At 48.9% G+C, this 18,289-nt stretch overlaps 1 pseudogene; it reads left to right on the forward strand.

Annotated features, from left to right (window-relative positions):
* Positions 1-821, forward strand: part of LOC119951637 — a 46,169-nt pseudogene extending 45,348 nt beyond the window's left edge.
* Positions 822-18,289: the final 17,468 nt, after the last annotated feature.

Raw genomic sequence — 18,289 nt, forward strand, 5'->3', positions numbered from 1 at the left:
AAATCTTGGTCCAATCCCAAACCGCTCCAGAACTGCTATCAGTGCCCCCATTCTACCCGGTCTGTGGCCTCCGTATAGGCGTCATCAGCCACGACCGCAACGGGTAACCCCTGTTGGCCAGCAACCAGCCCCGCAGCCGGGGGTGGGTGGGGGTGGAGGGTCCCTTGAACATGTCTGGGATCACTGAATGCAGCAAGGTGAAAGATTCATGTACACTGCCCGGGATTCGGGCCCAGACGTGCATGATCCGCATCTGATGGTCACAGACCACCTGACTGTTTATAGCGTGGTACCCCTTCCTGTAGGTGAACAGCGGCCTGTTATCCAACGGTGACCATAGGGCGAGACGCACCCCATCGATGACCCCGTGAACTCGGGGCATCCCGGCGATGGCAGAGAAGCCCGCTGCCCAGGCACCCTGGTGGGTGCGGTCCACAGGGTACTGGATGTACCGCTCCACCTGGGCATACAGAGCGTCCATGACAGCACAAATGAACCTGTGCGCCAATGCCTGGGAGATGCCAGACAGGTCCCCACTCGGCTACTGGAAAGACCCCATCGCGTAGACATTCAGGGCGACCGTCACCTTGACGGCCACCGAGAGCGGGTGCTCTCTCGCATTCCCATGCGGTGCCAGGTGTGCCATATCTTCATAGAATATTTTATCTACTTATCACTTAGGAGCATTGATCCTGGGTCCCGCGTTGCTAAGTAAGTAAAGTAGACTTTGTAATAACCACTGTTTCCGGTTAAAACTTTTAAGATATTTTATTATATTTTTTCTTTTAGAAGATGAAATCAATGTTTTTACAGAAAGGTAAAAAGATCTTTTCTTTGGATCCTCCTGGTCAGTTGATCAGACCTTCAGGTCTTCCTTGGCAATCTTTCTTCTTCAGCTTTTGGTTTTCTCCTGATGGATTCGCTGTTCTGCTCGGTTTCTGTGTTCTATCCTTCCCATGACCGAGGGCAGCTATGAGAGCTGACTCTGCTGGCTGCTATCGATTTAGGGTTTATATTTCCCTTCTAGCAGTTATTAAGTTTATGTGACATTATCGTAAAGTAACTGTGTTTTGCACTTGATTGTTCAATGTACCTTTAATCTTAATTACTTCTAACACGACTATGTATTCATGTTGAGCATGACTTTTGTTCATCAAACTCTGATTACATTTTTTCCCTTGTAATGTTCAAAAGTGCTTTGATCATAGAGGGGTTCTGGTTCCTGTCACTCCTAAAGTTGCTTTATTACCAAATAGTGCCCTTAGCTTGTCAGAACTCTGACTCTGATTTGGTGTTAACTTGTGCTCTCGTGCACACGTCATTTCCGGCTTCCCATATTCACCTGGTGTCAGCAGGATTTCACACCTGAACATTTGTCACCCAATTCAACTGAATATCCTGGCAATTCTTTAATAGCTGCTTACTGAAATAATTAACTTCAAAGAATGTGCAAAATATTGTTTCTCTTCATGTAACTAAAAGTCCAATCTGCTTTAACTTGAAAGACAGGCATCAGTTTTACAGCTTGAGCTGTTACAAGCTGTTTTCTTAATGACTGTTCGATAAAGGCTATCTGCATTTCAAAGCCTTCTTTTGCTGCTACTGTTAACCCTTTGTGGGATTTTTCCCTTGATTTTCTCATGTACCCTCAGGTCAGGTTTTGCCAGACTTCCATGTTTCAAATGACATATTTTCCCATTTTTACTTTACAAGGGGCACCCACCCATACGGCCATTGTCACTGTGTCACCCAGGGGCTGGAGTGGGTGGCCAGCATGATGGCTGCCGTAATGGCACTGCCCCTGACTTGTTGGGGGCTGCTTGGCCTGTCCCCCCCCCTTCCCCACCCCAGCCCTGGCAGGGCCCACCTCCGCCCCCCCCCCCCGCAGAAAGCACAGCTGGTGTCCGAGCCGGAAGACCACAGTCCCCCCACGCCACCTCCTACCTCCTCTCTCTGCCGTCTCAGCCAGCACGCCAGGTTCACCATTTGTTCTACCACATTAGAAACACGCTGTCGGGAATTCGGCCCATCCAGGGTGCCGAATCGCTGAGGTCATGGAGAATCGGTCGTCGGGACCGCTAATGAGATGCATACAGTACTTTCGGACCGCGTGGCGGGTGCTGCGATTTCGCCATTTTTCGGGGGGTCGGAGAATGTTGAATCCGCGTCAGGCTCGATTTCACGTCAGAGCCGACTCTCCGGCCGATCGCGTTTTGCGATTTCGACGTCACCTTACGGAGCATCCAGCCCCTCATCTCTGGAATCAGTCGTGTGAACCTACATTGAACTGCCTCCAATGCAACTACACCCCTCCTCAAGTAATGAGACGGAAACTGTACACAGCATTCCAGGTACAGTCCCATCAATGCCTTGTAGAGTTGCTACAACACTTGCCTACTTTTATACTCTATTCCTTTCACAATAAATGCCAAAATTCAATTTTCCTTCGTTGCATCTGCCTGTACCTGCAAACTAGTTTTCTGAGATTCATGCACGAGGGCATCCAGGTCCCTCTGTACTGAAACACTCTGAGAACACGCATGAACAGACTCAAAAACAGCTTCTTCCCCACTGTCACCAGACTCCTAAATAACCCTCTTATTGACTGACCTCATTAACACTACACCCATGTCTGCTTCATCCGATGTCAATGCTTATGTAGTTACATTGTGTATCTTGTGTTGCCCTATTATGTATTCTCATGTATTTTCTTGAATTCTGTTTAATTCCCTTTTCTTCCCATGTACTGAATGATCTGTTGAGCTGCTTGCAGAAAAATACTTTTCACTGTACCTCGGTACACGTGACAATAAACAAATCCAATCCAATCCAATCCAAACACTCTGAGGTTTCTCTCCATTTAGATAGTAAGTTGCCGTTCTATTTTTCACACAAAATGGACAACCTCACACTTCTCCATGTTAAACTGCATCTGCCACATTTTGGCCTACTCTCCTAACCTATCTATATTCATTTGTAAGTATTTGAATTCTTTATTGCAATTTTCTATCCCCTCTATTTGAGCACCATCTGCAAATTTGGCTATAGTACCTTCTATCCCGACATCCAAGCCATCGATATAGATTGTAAATAATTAGGGATCTGAGGATTGAACCCTGTGGCACCCTGCTAGTTGCCAACCAGAAAAAGATCTATTCATCCCACCTGTCTGCCTTCTACTGGTTAGCCAGTACACTATCCAAGCTAATAAATTATCCCTAATCCCTAGTGATCCTTATGTGTATATTAACCTTTTGTGCTGTACCTTATCAAATGCTCTCTGGAAGTCCAGATATACAACATTTACAGGATCACTATTACCCACATAAGAACATAAGAACTAGGAGCAGGAGTAGGCCATCTGGCCCCTCGAGCCTGCTCCGCCATTCAATGAGATCATGGCTGATCTTTTGTGGACTCAGCTCCACTTTCCGGCCCGAACACCATAACCCTTAATCCCTTTATTCTTCAAAAAACTATCTATCTTTACCTTAAAAACATGTAATGAAGGAGCCTCAACTGCTTCACTGGGCAAGGAATTCCATAGATTCACAACCCTTTGGGTGAAGAAGTTCCTCCTAAACTCAGTCCTAAATCTACTTCCCCTCATTTTGAGGCTATGTCCCCTAGTTCTGCTTTCACCCGCCAGTGGAAACAACCTGCCCGCATCAATCCTATCTATTCCCTTCATAATTTTAAATGTTTCTATAAGATCCCCCACATGGCTTGTAACATCTTCAAAGAACTCTATCAAATTAGTCAAACGCGATTACTCTTCATAAAACCATGCTGATTCACATGGTCCATCTCTGACACTTCACTTCTCTTGCTTGACTTCTCTGAATTTGTTACCGCTGATACACTGACCACCAATATTCATTGCAAGCCCACTGGCTCCCACAGCTACCTCGGCTACAGCTCCTCATACCTTTCTTCCTGGAAGGATTCTTTCCCATTCTCCCAGAATTTCCAGCTCTGCTGCATTTGTTCTGATGATGCCTGCTTTGCAAATGGTGCTGCCGACATGTCTGCATTGTCCCTTAGCTAAGATGTTCCCCCAAACCCCTCCACTGTGGGTGACATGATAGCATTGTGGATAGCACAATTGCTTCACAGCTCCAGGGTTCGATTCCCGGCTTGGGTCACTGTCTGTGCGGAGTCTGCACATCCTCCCCGTGTCTGCGTGGGTTTCCTCCGGGTGCTCCGGTTTCCTCCCACAGTCCAAAGATGTGCAGGTTAGGTGGATTGGCCGTGATAAATTGCCCTTCGTGTCCAAAATTGCCCTTAGTGTTGGGTGGCGTGACTGGGTTATGGGGATAGGGTGGAGGTGTTGACCTTGGGTAGGGTGCTCTTTCCAAGAGCCGGTGCAGACTCGATGGGCCGAATGGCCTCCTTCTGCACTGTAAATTCTAAGACCAACTGTGTCCGACCCATCTCCCAGATCTAGTCCCTCATCCCTTCCCTTCCCTCCCAGAACTATGACAGGAACCCTCTTGTCCTCACTTTCCACCCCGCCAACCTCGACATTCAAAGGATCATCCTGCACCATTTTCACCATTGCAGCACCATGCTAACACTAAACACATCTTCCCGTCACCCCCCTGTCAGCATTCCACAGGCATCGATCCCTCTGTCACATCAGGTCCACTCCTCCTGTTAACTCCCCAACTCCTTCCCATGTCACTTTCCTTTACAATCGTACAGAGGGTAACATCTTCCCCTTTACCTCCTCCTTCCTCACCTTTGGATACCCCAAACACTTGCACTTCCTTCACTTGGGTTTATTGTATTTGCTGCTCCAGATGCACCTCCTCCACACTGGGGAGACTAAACACAGACTGGGTGACCACTTTACAGAATGTCTTCACTCCCTCTGCAGTTCCTGATGCCTGCCATTTGAACTCGGCACCTTGCTCCCGTGCCGACATGTCAGTCCTTGGCCTGCTGCAGTGCTCCACCGAAGGCCAGCACGAGCTGGAGTACCAGCCTCCCCGAACAGGCACCGGAATGTGGCCACTAGGGGCTTCTCACGGTAACTTCATTGAAGCCGACTTGTGACTTGTGATTATTATTATTATTATTCCGACAGTCAGAAGGAGGCCATTCGCACTTACCCGACTTAAGCCCACTCCCCCACCCTACCCCGGTAACACCAGCTAACCTGTACATGTTTGGACACTTAAGGGGCAATTTAGCATGGCCAATCCGAAGCTGGCACTCCCAGTGCAGACTTTGTTGTTGGGAGGTTGTTGCTGTGGTGAAGAGTGGCTGCTGCTGTTGCTGCTCTCTCTCTCTCTCTGTTGCTGCTCTCTCTGTCTCTGTTGCTGCTCTCCGTCTCTCTCTCTCTCTGATGCTGCTCTCTCTCTCTCTCTCTCTCTCTGTCTGTCTCTCTCTCTCTGTTGCTGCTCTCACTCTCTCTCTCTCTCTGTTGCTGCTCTCTCTCTCTTTGCTGCTCTCTCTCTCTCTGTCTCTCTCTCTGTTGCTGCTCTCTCTCTCTCTGTTGCTGCTCTCTCTCTCTCATTTGCTGCTCTCTCTCTCTCTGTTGCTGCTCTCTCTCTCTCTGTTGCTGCTCTCTCTCTCTCTGTTGCTGCTCTCTCTCTCTCTCTCTGTTGCTGCTCTCTCTCTCTCTCTGTTGCTGCTCTCTCTCTGTTGCTGCGCTCTCTCTCTCTCTCTGTTGCTGCTCTCTCTCTCTGTTGCTGCTCTCTCTGTTGCTGCTCTCTCTCTCTCTGTTGCTGCTCTCTCACTCTCTCTCTCTGTTGTTGCTCTCTCCTCTCTGTTGCTGCTCTCTCTCTGTTGCTGCTCTCTCTCTCTCTGTTGCTGCTCTCTCTCTCTGTTGCTGCTCTCTCTCTCTCTCTCTGTTGCTGCTCTCTCTCTCTGTTGCTGCACTCTCTCTCTCTGTTGCTGCTCTCCCTCTCTGTTGCTGCACTCTCTTGCTCTCTCTGTTGCTGCTCTCTCTCTCTCTGTTGCTGCTCTCTCTCTCTCTGTTGCTGCTCTCTCTCTCTGTGTTGCTGCTCTCTCTCTGTTGCAGCTCTCTCTCTCTCTGTTGCTGCTCTCTCTCTCTGTTGGTACTCTCTCTCTCTCTCTCTGTTGCTGCTCTCTCTCTCTCTGTTGCTGCTCTCTCTCTCTGTTGCTGCTCTCTCTCTATCTCTCTGTTGCTCTCTCTCTCTGTTGCTGCTCTCTCTCTCTCTGTTGCTGCTCTCTCTCTATCTCTCTGTTGCTCTCTCTCTCTGTTGCTGCTCTCTCTCTCTCTCTGTTGCTGCTCTCTCTCTATCTCTCTGTTGCTCTCTCTCTCTGTTGCTGCTCTCTCTCTCTCTCTCTGTTGCTGCTCTCTCTCTCTCTGTTGCTGCTCTCTCTCTCTGTTGCTGCACTCTCTCTCTGTTGCTGCTCTCTCTCTCTGTTGCTGCTCTCTCTTTGTTGCTGCTCTCTCTCTGTTGCTGCTCTCTCTCTCTCTGTTGCTGCTCTCTCTCTCTCTCTCTGTTGCTGCTCTCTCTCTCTCTCTCTGTTGCTGCTGCTCTCTCTCTCTCTCTGTTGCTGCTCTCTCTCTCTGTTGCTGCTCTCTCTCTGTTGCTGCTCTCTCTCTCTGTTGCTTCTCTTCCTCTCTGTTGCTGCTCTCTCTCTCTGTTGCTGCTCTCTCTCTCTCTGTTGCTGCTCTCTCTCTCTCTGATGCTCTCTCTCTCTGTTGCTGCTCTCTCTCCCTGTTGCTGCTCTCTCTCTCTCTGTTGCTGCTCTCTCTCTCTGTTGCTGCTCTCTCTCTCTCTCTGTTGCTGCTCTCTCTCTCTCTGTTGCTGCTCTCTCTCTGTTGCTGTTCTCTCTCTCTCTCTGTTGCTGCACTCTCTCTTTCTCTCTGTTGCTGCTCTCTCTCTCTGTTGCTGCTCTCTCTCTCTGTTGCTGCTCTCTCTCTCTCTCTGTTGCTGCCCTCTCTCTCTCTGTTGCTGCTCTCTGTTGCTGCTCTCTCTCTCTGTTGCTGCTCTCTCTCTTTGTTGCTGCTCTCTCTCTGTTGCTGCTCTCTCTCTCTGTTGCTGCTCTCTCTCTCTCTGCTGCTCTCTCTCTCTGTTGCTGCTCTCTCTCTCTGTTGCTGCTCTCTCTCTGTTGCTGCTCTCTCTCTCTGTTGCTTCTCTTCCTCTCTGTTGCTGCTCTCTCTCTCTGTTGCTGCTCTCTCTCTCTCTGTTGCTGCTCTCTCTCTCTCTCTGCTGCTCTCTCTCTCTGTTGCTGCTCTCTCTCCCTGTTGCTGCTCTCTCTCTCTCTGTTGCTGCTCTCTCACTCTCTGTTGCTGCTCTCTCTCTCTCTCTGTTGCTGCTCTCTCTCTGTTGCTGTTCTCTCTCTCTCTCTGTTGCTGCACTCTCTCTTTCTCTCTGTTGCTGCTCTCTCTCTCTGTTGCTGCTCTCTCTCTCTGTTGCTGCTCTCTCTCTGTTGCTGCTCTCTCTCTCTCTGTTGCTGCCCTCTCTCTCTCTGTTGCTGCTCTCTGTTGCTGCTCTCTCTCTCTGTTGCTGCTCTCTCTCTTTGTTGCTGCTCTCTCTCTGTTGCTGCTCTCTCTCTCTCTGTTGCTGCTCTCTCTCTCTGCTGCTCTCTCTCTCTGTTGCTGCCCTCTCTCTCTCTGTTGCTGCTCTCTCTCACTGTTGCTGCTCTCTTTCTCTGTTGCTGCTCTCTCTCTCTCTGTTGCTCCCCTCTCTCCCTGTTGCTGCTCTCTCTCTCTGTTGCTGCTCTCTCTCTCTCTCTGTTGCTGCTCTCTCTCTCTGTTGCTGCTCTCTCTCTCTCTGTTGCTGCTCTCTCTCTCTCTCTCTGTTGCTGCCCTCTCTCCCTGTTGCTGCTCTCTCTCTCTGTTGCTGCTCTCTCTCTCTGCTGCTGCTCTCTCTCTCTGTTGCTGCTCTCTCTCTGTCTCTCTCTGTTGCTGCTCTCTCTCTCTGCTGCTGCTCTCTCTCTCCCTCTCTCTGCTGCTGTTGCTCAGTTTGCTGCCTGTTCCAGTGCTGGTTGCTGCTGAGCTGCCTGGAGGAAGGAGAGATGAGGGAAGGAAGGAGAGAGGAGAGATGGACAAAAACCAGCTTTGGCAAAGGGCCATCGGGACTCAAAACGTCAGCTCTTTACTCTCCCTACGGATGCTGCTGGACCTGCTGAGATTTTCCAGCATTTTCCTTTTGGTGACAAAAACAAGGAAGCAACTTCAACAACAAAGTGGGAGTAAAGCCCTTTGGACTGCTTGTTTGCTGGGTCCCTCCACGGCTGAGGGCCCGGCCCTGCCGGTTCTCCCAACTGTCAGGCCTTCCTTATCCTATCCGCTGTGCTTGTTCCGGGACAGGGGTTCGAGTGGACAGTGTGGTTGCTGAGCCCCTTCCAGGCTGAAGACCCCGTACACCAGTGGCTTCTTTCTGCAGGGAGGAAGCCGTGTCCATTGGGTGGTCGTTCCAGGGTGGGAGCACGGACTGTAGTTTTTACTGAGCCTTACTTGGGCTGAAGACCTCGCGAACCAGAGCCACTTACCTTGGTGGCGGCAACCTAGGGTGGGAGCACAGACTGTGTTTTTGTTGGGCCCCTTCCCAGGCTGAGGATCTGCCTTCACTCCTCAATCCTCCAGCTTCACCAGAATCTAAGGAGTCTCCCACCTCAGGCATCCTGCAATCTATGGTGCCCCACCCTTCTGTGTTGCTAACCTCTTCCCACTGTGTCCCTTTCTCATTCTTCCCTTCCTTCCCTCGTTCCTTCCTAGCGGGAGAGTACATTGTTCCACCTCGCTCTTCCCCTAACACGCCCCCTCCCCTCCCCACTGTCTATTTCTCCTTCAATTCCAACATGACAAAGCCCACATTGGGGTGGGCGTGGCACTTGCCCTGATGGCCACTCCACCTACGCTGGTGGCAGGGCTGTTCAGAGCCGCCTATGTGGGGGGTGGTGACCTCTTCGGCCTCCATTACTCCCGCAGCCCCGCCACCTTCCGGTTGCTAACCCGGGAACTGGGGTTTAAGTGCTAATCTCACCCCACCATCACCATAGAGACGTGCGTTCGCACGATGGCCGGGGTCGTTGGCCCCTCGCCCATTATGGTCGCCTCTCGTATGTACGGGAAGGTCGTGTTCTTCCTGAGGGCCGAGAGGGTGGATCCCCTCACCCTTGAAAAGGGGCTCGCGGTGGGCGGGTCCTACGTGGCGGCGGACCCTCTTGAGGCCACTGCAGAGAAGGTCCAGTGTTCCGCCCAACCTCCCTACGGAGCTCCTCCTCCCTCACCTCCAACAACTGGGGGAGATTCGTTCACAGGTGGCGCCACTCCCTCTCGGCCTGAGGGATGCCCTCCAGAGGCACATCTACTCATTCCAGCACCAGGAAGGAGTCGATGTCACAAGTAGGCTTACATTAACACTGCAATGAAATGAAATGAAAATCGCTTATTGTCACAAGTAGGCTTCAAATGAAGTTACTGTGAAAAGCCCCTAGTCGCCACATTCCGGCGCCTGTTCGGGTACACTTAGGGAGAATTCAGAATTCTCAGCTGGTACGGGAATTGAACCCGCATTGCTGACCTTGTTCTGCATCACAAACCAGCTGTCCAGCCCACTGATAGGTTTTGAGATATTGGAAGATGTGAAGGGATACGGGGGATACTGTGGGAATACGGTGCTGTGGTACATCAGCCAATGCTCCCATTGAATGGGTCAGCAGGCTGGATGGGCCACATGGATGACTGCAGCTCATATTTGTTATGATCTCCTGCACAGGAAGCAGTTAGCTGAGCCTGGATCTGTCAATCACCCTGAATCAGTACCTTCAGGGCAATTGGGAGAGTGAATATTAGATACAGCAGAGTGAGAATGGAGGGAGAGTGTGTGGAATGGAGATTTACAGCTTTTGGAGAACGAGAGAGGAAAGAATGTTCCAAATGTCTGTTCTGAGTTTCTATCCTGTACTGACAGTGGTGAATTTTGTAAATTGTTTTTACAGGATATTAGACAAGGAGGAATTACAGACAGAAATCTCAAACATTACGTCTCGATCTGACAGAGTCACTTGATTCCCTGAGACCTGAATATCATCGGCCTTTGAATCAAGAAGGAGAAATGTTTGCCCAAACTGTCAGCTAAAGATTTCAAACATCAGTGTGACTGGAAAAGCACCGAGACCCACAACACCCCCCCGAGTGAGAGTGTTCCAGTGAACTATAATAGAACATAGAATATACAGACATCGAGTCTGCACCGACGCACTTAAGCCCTCACTTCCAACCTATCCCCGTAACCCAATAACCCCTCCTAACCTTTTTGGACACGAAGGGCAATTTAGCATGGCCAATCCACCTAACCTGCATGTCTTTGGATTGTGGGAGGAAACCAGAGCACCCGGAGGAAACCCACGTAGACACAGGGTGTACATGGAGACTCCGCACAGACAGTGACCCAGTGGGGAATCGAACCTGGGACCCTGGCGCTGTGAAGCCACAGTGCTATCCACTTGAGCTACCGTGCTGCCCCAAAGGGCTCATCTGGGATTTGAACCCAGGACCTCTCGCAAATTTCGAGACACCTAAAGCGAGAATCATACCCGAGACCAACGAGCGCCTGACTGTGAAAAGAGCTTTAACCAGTTACACAGCCTGAAAAAACATCACGCCATTCACAGTGAGGACACACAGTCGACATGTTCTGTGTGTAGACAAGGCTTCCACTAATTGTCCAATCTGGAGAGACAGGAGGAGACCCAAAACCTGGAGAAACCATGGAAATGTGGGGACTGTGGAAAGGGATACTGTTTCCCATCTGAGCTGGAGATTCATCGACGCAGTCACACTGGGGAGAGGCGGCTCACCTGCTCTCAGTGTGGGAAAGGATTTACTGAAGTATACAGCCTGCAGAAACACCAGCGAGAAGTTCACATTGGGGAGAAGCCATTCACCTGCTCTCAGTGTGGGCAGAGATTTGGTAATTCATCCCACCTATTGAGACACCAGCGAATTCACACTGGGGAGAGACCATTCACCTGCTCTCAGTGTGGGAAAGGATTTATTGATTCATCCACCCTGCAGACACACCAGCGAGTTCACACTGGGGAGAAGCCGTTCACCTGCCCTCAGTGTGGGAAGGGATTCACTCGGCTATCTCACCTGCACTCACACCAGCGAGTTCACACTGGGGAGAGGCTACTCGCCTCTCAATGTGAGACGGGATTGCCTGTTTCACCACACCTGCTGTGACACCAACAATTTCACAATCGATTACAGGGGTTGGATTCTGCTGTTATTTCTACTCTACACCCAGGACTGCATTTTGTTCATTCTGACAGGTGGTCAGTGGGGATGGTCGGAGGGTTTCTTTCTGCTGGACTGGCCGGTCTCACCACTTTGCCTCTAGTGGGCTGATGCTCTTTGAGATTTGTTGCAAATACCTGGCTTCAAATTGCGCAAGGATCACAGAGTGAAAGGATGTTTGGAAAATTGACTATATTTAGTTGCCATTTCTGTTTGGAACCCCATAAAGCATGCCACTTTGCCATGGGGATGGGCCCTGGTGGTTACATGGTTCTTTTGTTTAATTTATCTGGGTCCCTCACAGAAGAAAACTATCTGGGTATGAGGGGCAAGTTGTCTGGGGTGGACTGGGAAACTGATTGCTGCAGGGAATACCTAACATTTAAGGAATTATTTAATATTTATCAGGGGGAGGCAGCACGGTGGCACAGTGGGTTAACCCTGTTGCCTCATGGCGCCGAGGTTTGATTTTGATTTGATTTATTGTCATGTACTGAAGTACAGTGAAAAATACTTTCTGCGGCTGAGGGAATGTACACAGTACGTACACAGTAGACAAAAAGAATAATCAACAGAGAACATTGACAAATGGTACATCAACAAACAATGACTGGTTACAGTGCGGAACAAGGGGTCAAACAAAGCAAATACATGAGCAAGAGCAGCATAGGGCGTCGTGAATAGTGTTCTTACAGGGAACAAATCAGTCCGAGGGGGAGTCATTGAGGAGTCTTGTAGCTGGGGGGGAAGAAGCTATTCCTTTGTCTGGATGTGCGGGTCCTCAGACTTCTGTACCTTCTGCCTGATGGAAGGGTCTGGAAGCGGGCAATGCCTGGTTGGGAGGGGGGGTCTCTGATAATACTGCCTTCCTGAGGCAGCGGGAGGTTTGTCCAGAATCAATGTGGGTGTGGCAAGTTTGTGTGATGCGTTGGGCTGAGTTCACCACACTCTTGCGATCCTGGACCGAGCAGTTGCCATACCAGGCTGTGATGCAGCCGGTTAGAATGCTCTCTTGCACATCTGTAAAAGCGTGAGAGTTGATGCAGACATGCCGAATTTCTTTAGCTTCCGTACGAAGTAGAGACGTTTTTGGGCTTTCTTGACTGTTGCATCAACGTGAGTGGACCAGGACAGTCTGTTGGTGATGGTGACCCCCCCCCCCCAGGAACTTAAAGCTATCAACCATCTCCATTTCGGAGCCATTGATGCAGACTGGAGTATGTGTCGTGCTACGCTTCCTGAAGTCGATGATCAGTTCCTTGGTCTTTCCAACATTTGGAGAGAGGTCGTTTTCGGTACACCATGCAACCAAGTGATTTATCTCCCTATAGTCTGATTTGTCGTTGTTTGAGATACGGCCCACCACAGTCGTATCATCTGCAAACTTATAGATTGAGTTGATGTTAAATCTTGCCGCACAGTCATGTGTTTATAGGGAGTACAGTAGAGGACTGAGCACACATCCTTGCGGGGCTCCGGTGTTGGGGATTATTGTGGAGGAGGTGCTGTTTCCTATCCTGACAGATTGTGGTTTGTTGGTGAGGAAGTCGAGGATCCAGCTGCACAGGGAGGGGTCAAGTCCAAGATTGCAGAGTTTGGTTATTAGTCGTGTCAGGATAATGGTGTTGAAGGCAGAGCTGTAGTCGATGAACAGCAGTTTTACACAGTGTCCCTGATGTCAAGGTGTTCAAGTGTTGATTGTAGAGCCAGGGAGGTAGCATCTGCTGTGGACCGCTTGCAGTGATAGGCAAACTGAATGGATCAAGACCTGGGAGGCTGGCAGTGATCCATCTCATGACTGGCCGCTTAAAGCATTTATGATAACAGATGTCAGGGCCACCAGTCGGTCGTCGTTGAGACAGGCTACCTTGTTCTTCTTTGGTACTGGTATTATGGTGATCTTCTTGAAGGAGGGGGTATCTCAGAGCGGAGGAGTGAGATGTTGAAGACATCTGCGAATACACTCGCCAGCTGGTCTGCGCAGGTTCTGAGTGCTCGCTCAGGACTCCGTCGGGGCCCCTCGCTTTCCGCGGATTCACTTTCAAAAAGGCAGCTCTTACCTCTGGGTGGCACTGATATATTGGCTGACTGCTCAAAGCAGGCATCGAACTTGTTCAGATCATCGGGTAGGGATGCTCCAGCCCGATATTCCGCCTGGCCTTGCTTTATAGCCTGTGATCTTGTGTAGGCCCTGCCATAGTCGTCGTGGGTTAGTGTCGTTGGCCTGGGACTCTAGTTTGATGCAGTATTGGTCCCAGGTTCGATCCCAGCTCTGGGTCACTGTCCGTGTGGAGTTTGCACATTCTCCCCGTGTTTGCGTGGGTTTCGCCCCCACAACCCAAAGATGTGCAGGCTCGGTGGATTGGCCACGCTAAATTGCCCTTTAATTGGAAAAAATGAATTGGGTAGTCTAAATTAAATTTTAAAAATTATCAGGGGGTTGGTTAGCTGAGTTGGAAGGACGAGTGGTTGGTGATGCAGAGCAAAGCCAACACCGTGGATTTAGCTCTCGTACTGGCTGAATTTATTCATGAAGGTAAGGCCTTCTCAACCAGGTCCCTTACCTGAGGTGTGCTGACCCTCGGGTTAAATCACCTCCAGTCAGCTCTATCTCTGTCCAAGGGGAGAGCAGCCTATGGTCCTCTGGGATTTTTGCGACTTTTATTTCACATTTATAATTCCTTTTGTTCAAATTTAATATCCTGGCTTCAGATTGGAATACCTCATGTTCAATATTCTGGTCACTCATCCCCAAAGGTTGTTTTCAGCATGATTATCAATTAGCCCGTTATTGTTGCATATTACTAGATCTACAAAAGCCTGTTCTATAGTCGGTTCCTCAACTTTACTGCTCTAGATAACTGTCCCTAACACACTCCAGAAACTTGTCCTCCGCAGCATCAGTGCCCATTAGATCTTTACCCAGTCTATATGTAGATTGAAGTCACCCATTACTGTTTTACCCATGCTACATGCTTCTCTAATCTCCTGATTAATACCATGTTCCACACTACCAGTACTGTCATGAACAGCTCTTCCCAATATTCTTGGCTCATATTCCACATTTTGTATTCCTGATCTGTGCTCCACCCTTACTAATGTTCTGATGCCGTCCCTTATTATCCGAGCAACACCACCTCCTTTTCCTTTTTGCCTGCGTCATCAGCAAACTGACCATACCTTTGGTCCTGTCATCAAAGTTATTGATATAAATTGTAAAACGTTGAGGTTCCAGCACTGAACCATGTGACACACGACTCGTTACATCTTGCCAACCAGAAAATGGCCTATTTATGCCTACTCTTGGTTTTATGGCAGTTAGCTAATATTTCATTGAGAAATCCAGTTGTGGGATTAAAGGCTGCCAGACGGCGAAAAGAAAACAACTAAAGAACCATAGAAAGCATCCTATCTGGCTGCATCACAGCCTGGTATGGCAACCGCTTGCCCCAAGACCGCAAGAAACTTCAGAGAGGCATGAACACAGCCTTGTCCATCAAACAAACCTGCCTCCCATCCATTGACTCCATCTACACCTCCTTGGAGATGAAACTATGTTCCTGTCATGGGCGGGGCTTGGAGCACCGAGTGGGCAGGGCTTAGATCGCCGTCATTGGCTTCCTTACCCAATGACAGTGCATGTGCACTGCAGCATATCACCCTCGGGACTGGAAGACCGAGCGGGACCGGCTGGTCCTCCAACCAATCGGAGTGAATGAGGGGCGGGGCTGAGCCTGGATCTCCCTCATTGGCTGAAACCCTGTATCATTTTGAAAGCTGCTTTGTCTCAAACTCCAGGAGAAAACTGGACCTTTCTGTTTGTGGCTTTAAACAGATGAAACCCTGTGGGTGTGGAGCAAACATTTCAACATTTGTTACTGAAATGTGGCAGCAGGATGAAACAATCCACAAACAATTCAGGGGCTAATTTAAATGAATAACTAGGCAGACAGGGAATGCCACCATGGGAACAAGGAGTCCCTGGATTCAGTTGGTGAAGGGGCAGAAGGGTTAGGACAGGTTAGGGAGAAGGTTAATACTGTCATCATTCAGACCAACACAGACTATAAAGGAACAACTGAGGAACTTTACTGACCAATTTAATATTCACATAATATATTTGTAGATCAGAGACAGAAGGAATTTGTAATCAGTTTGGACATAACTCCGATATTTTCCATTCTCAAACACTTTGGCTTGAAAGATAACAAATGGGATGAAGCCAAATCTTGAAAAGACAAAGTCTTCAGTTAAAATCGTCACCGTGCTATCAGTGAAAAGGGTTAACTTTCAACGGTGTTCGAACAAATGTTCTCAAATGTGCACAACTGTGTTGACTATACGTAACTTTATTTTTAGATATGAAATGAATCAAACACCATTTTAAACTTTGTATTCTCAATTCTTTTGGCAACTTTTTCAGCTTTACCCAAATTTGTTTTCTTCCCTCTCTTTCTTCAGGCACTTTTCCAAGTGACTCAAATAAAACAAAAGAAAAATAAAAGTAAAACGATCAGCTTTCACAGGTAACCCAAAGCTTCAACCTACTTAGACCACAAAGACTTAAAGAGGGTGGGACTTCCAAAAGCTTGTGAAATCCAATGCACAAAGTTAAGGCTGAAGTTTAACTTCACAGAATCCAACTTTTCACTGCCTTTTACAATTGTACAAATAAATTGCAATTCATACTTACAGATTTACTTTCACTCAGTAATTAGAACATGTCACTTTTCTCAGCACAGACTCTTAAGATGAAATACCACATGTTCACTTTGGGCGGAACGGTAGCACTGTTGCTTCACAGCACCAGGGTTCCAGGTTCGATTCCCGGTTTGGGTCACAGTCGGTGCGGAGTCTGCACGTTCTCCCCGTGTCTGCGTGGGTTTCCTCCGGGCTCTCCGGTTTCCTCCCACAAGTCCCGAAAAAGGTGCTGTTCGGTAATGTCGACATTCTCAATTCTCCCTGTGACCCGAACAGGCGCCGGAATGTGGTTAGAGGCTTTTCACAGTAACTTCATTGCAGTGTGAATGTAAGCCTACTTGCGACAATAAATATTATTATTATTACTTGGTGTGTGGACAAGATCATGTTCACTGTAGATCTGTCAGCACAGAAACCACACTGCGCTTTTGTATCCACTCAGTCTGCAAGTAGGTGAATCTTTTAAACATGACCCTAGTGAAGGTCTTCCTGGTGACGCTAAGCAGTGAGTCATCCCTGCAGTTGTTGCCATCTCCTTTGTCACTGCTGCTTTTATCGGTTGTGATGATTTTAGCATCATGCACATGGAATGGTTCCGATCTCCCAACAGAGGAGGTCGTGAAGGTGTGACAGTCGATGGGACTTTGTGTTTGAACAGTTCAGCTGGAATTCCATCCTTGCCGGGCACCTTTCTGCTTGTTGAGCAATCAATGGCCTTGTCCAACTCGGCACGGTGCAGCACGGTAGCACAAGTGGATAGCACTGTGGCTTCACAGCACCAGGGTCCCAAGTTTGATTCTCCACAGGATCACTGTCTGTGCGGAGTCTGCACGTTCTCCCCGTGTCTGTGTGGGTTACCTCCGGCTGCTCCGCTTTCTTCCCACAGTCCAAAGACGTGCAGGTCAGGTGGATTCGCCATGCTAAATTGCCCTTAGTAACCAAAAAAGGTTAGATAGATAAATACAGCACAGAACAGGCCCTTCGGCCCACGATGTTGCGCCGAACTTTTGTCCTTGGTTAATCATAGAATTTTGGACAATTTTTCATGGCCAATCCACCCAACCTGCACATCTTTGGACTGTGGGAGGAAACCGGAGTACCCGGAGGAAACCCACGCAGTCATGGGGAGGATGTGCAGACTCCACACAGACAGCGACCCAAGTCGAAATCGAACTTGGGACCCTGGATCTGTGAAGCAATTGTGCTATCCACAATGCTACCGTGCTGCCCTTAAGAAGTTAACCTACACTCCATTATTCTACCCTAATCCATGTACCTATCCAATAGCCGCTTGAAGGTCCCTAACTTTTCCGACTCAACTACTTCCACAGGCAGTGCATTCCATGCCCCCACTACTCTCTGGGTAAAGAACCTACCTCTGACATCCCCTCTATATCTTCCACCATTTATCTTAAATTTATGTCCCCTTGTAATGGTGTGTTCCACCCGGGAAAAAAGTCTCTGTCTACTCTATCTATTCCCCTAATCATCTTATAAACCTCTATCAAGTCGCCCCTCATCCTTCTCCGTTCTAATGAGAAAAGGCCTAGCACCCTCAACCTTTCCTCGTATGACCTACTCTCCATTCCAGGCAACATCCTGGTAAATCTCCTTTGCACCTTTTCCAAAGCTTCCACATCCTTCCTAAAATGAGGTGACCAGAACTGCACACAGTACTCCAAATGTGGCCTGACCAAGGTTTTGTACAGCTGCATCATCACCTCACGGCTCTTAAATTCAATCCCTCTGATTTAAAAATAAATAAATTTAGATTACCCAATTATTTTTTCTATTAAGGGGCAATTTAGCGTGGCCAATCCACCTACTCTGTACATTTTTGGGTTGTGGGGGCGAAACCCACGCAGACACGGGGAGAATGTGCAAACTCCACACGGACAGTGACCCAGAGTCGGGATCGAACCTGGGACCTCAGCGCCGTGAGGCGGTTGTGCTAACCACTACCCCACCGTGCTGCCCTCAATCCCTCTGATAATGAACGCTAGCACACCATAGGCCTTCTTCACAGCTCTATCCACTTGAGTGGCAACGTTCAAAGATCTATGAACATAGACCCCAAGATCTCTCTGCTCCTCCACATTGCCAAGAACCCTACTATTAACCCTGTATTCCGCATTCATATTTGTCCTTCCAAAATGGACAACCTCACACTTGTCAGGGTTAAACTCCATCTGCCACTTCTCAGCCCAGCTCTGCATTCTATCTATGTCTCTTTGAAGCCGACAACAGCCCTCCTCACTATCCACAACTCCACCAATCTTCATATCATCTGCAAATTTACTGACCCACCCTTCAACTCCCTCATCCAAGTCGTTAATGAAAATCACAAACAGCAGAGGACCC

This window comes from Scyliorhinus canicula, chromosome 17 (genome assembly GCF_902713615.1).
Source record: "Scyliorhinus canicula chromosome 17, sScyCan1.1, whole genome shotgun sequence".
Taxonomy (NCBI): Eukaryota; Metazoa; Chordata; class Chondrichthyes; order Carcharhiniformes; family Scyliorhinidae; genus Scyliorhinus; species Scyliorhinus canicula.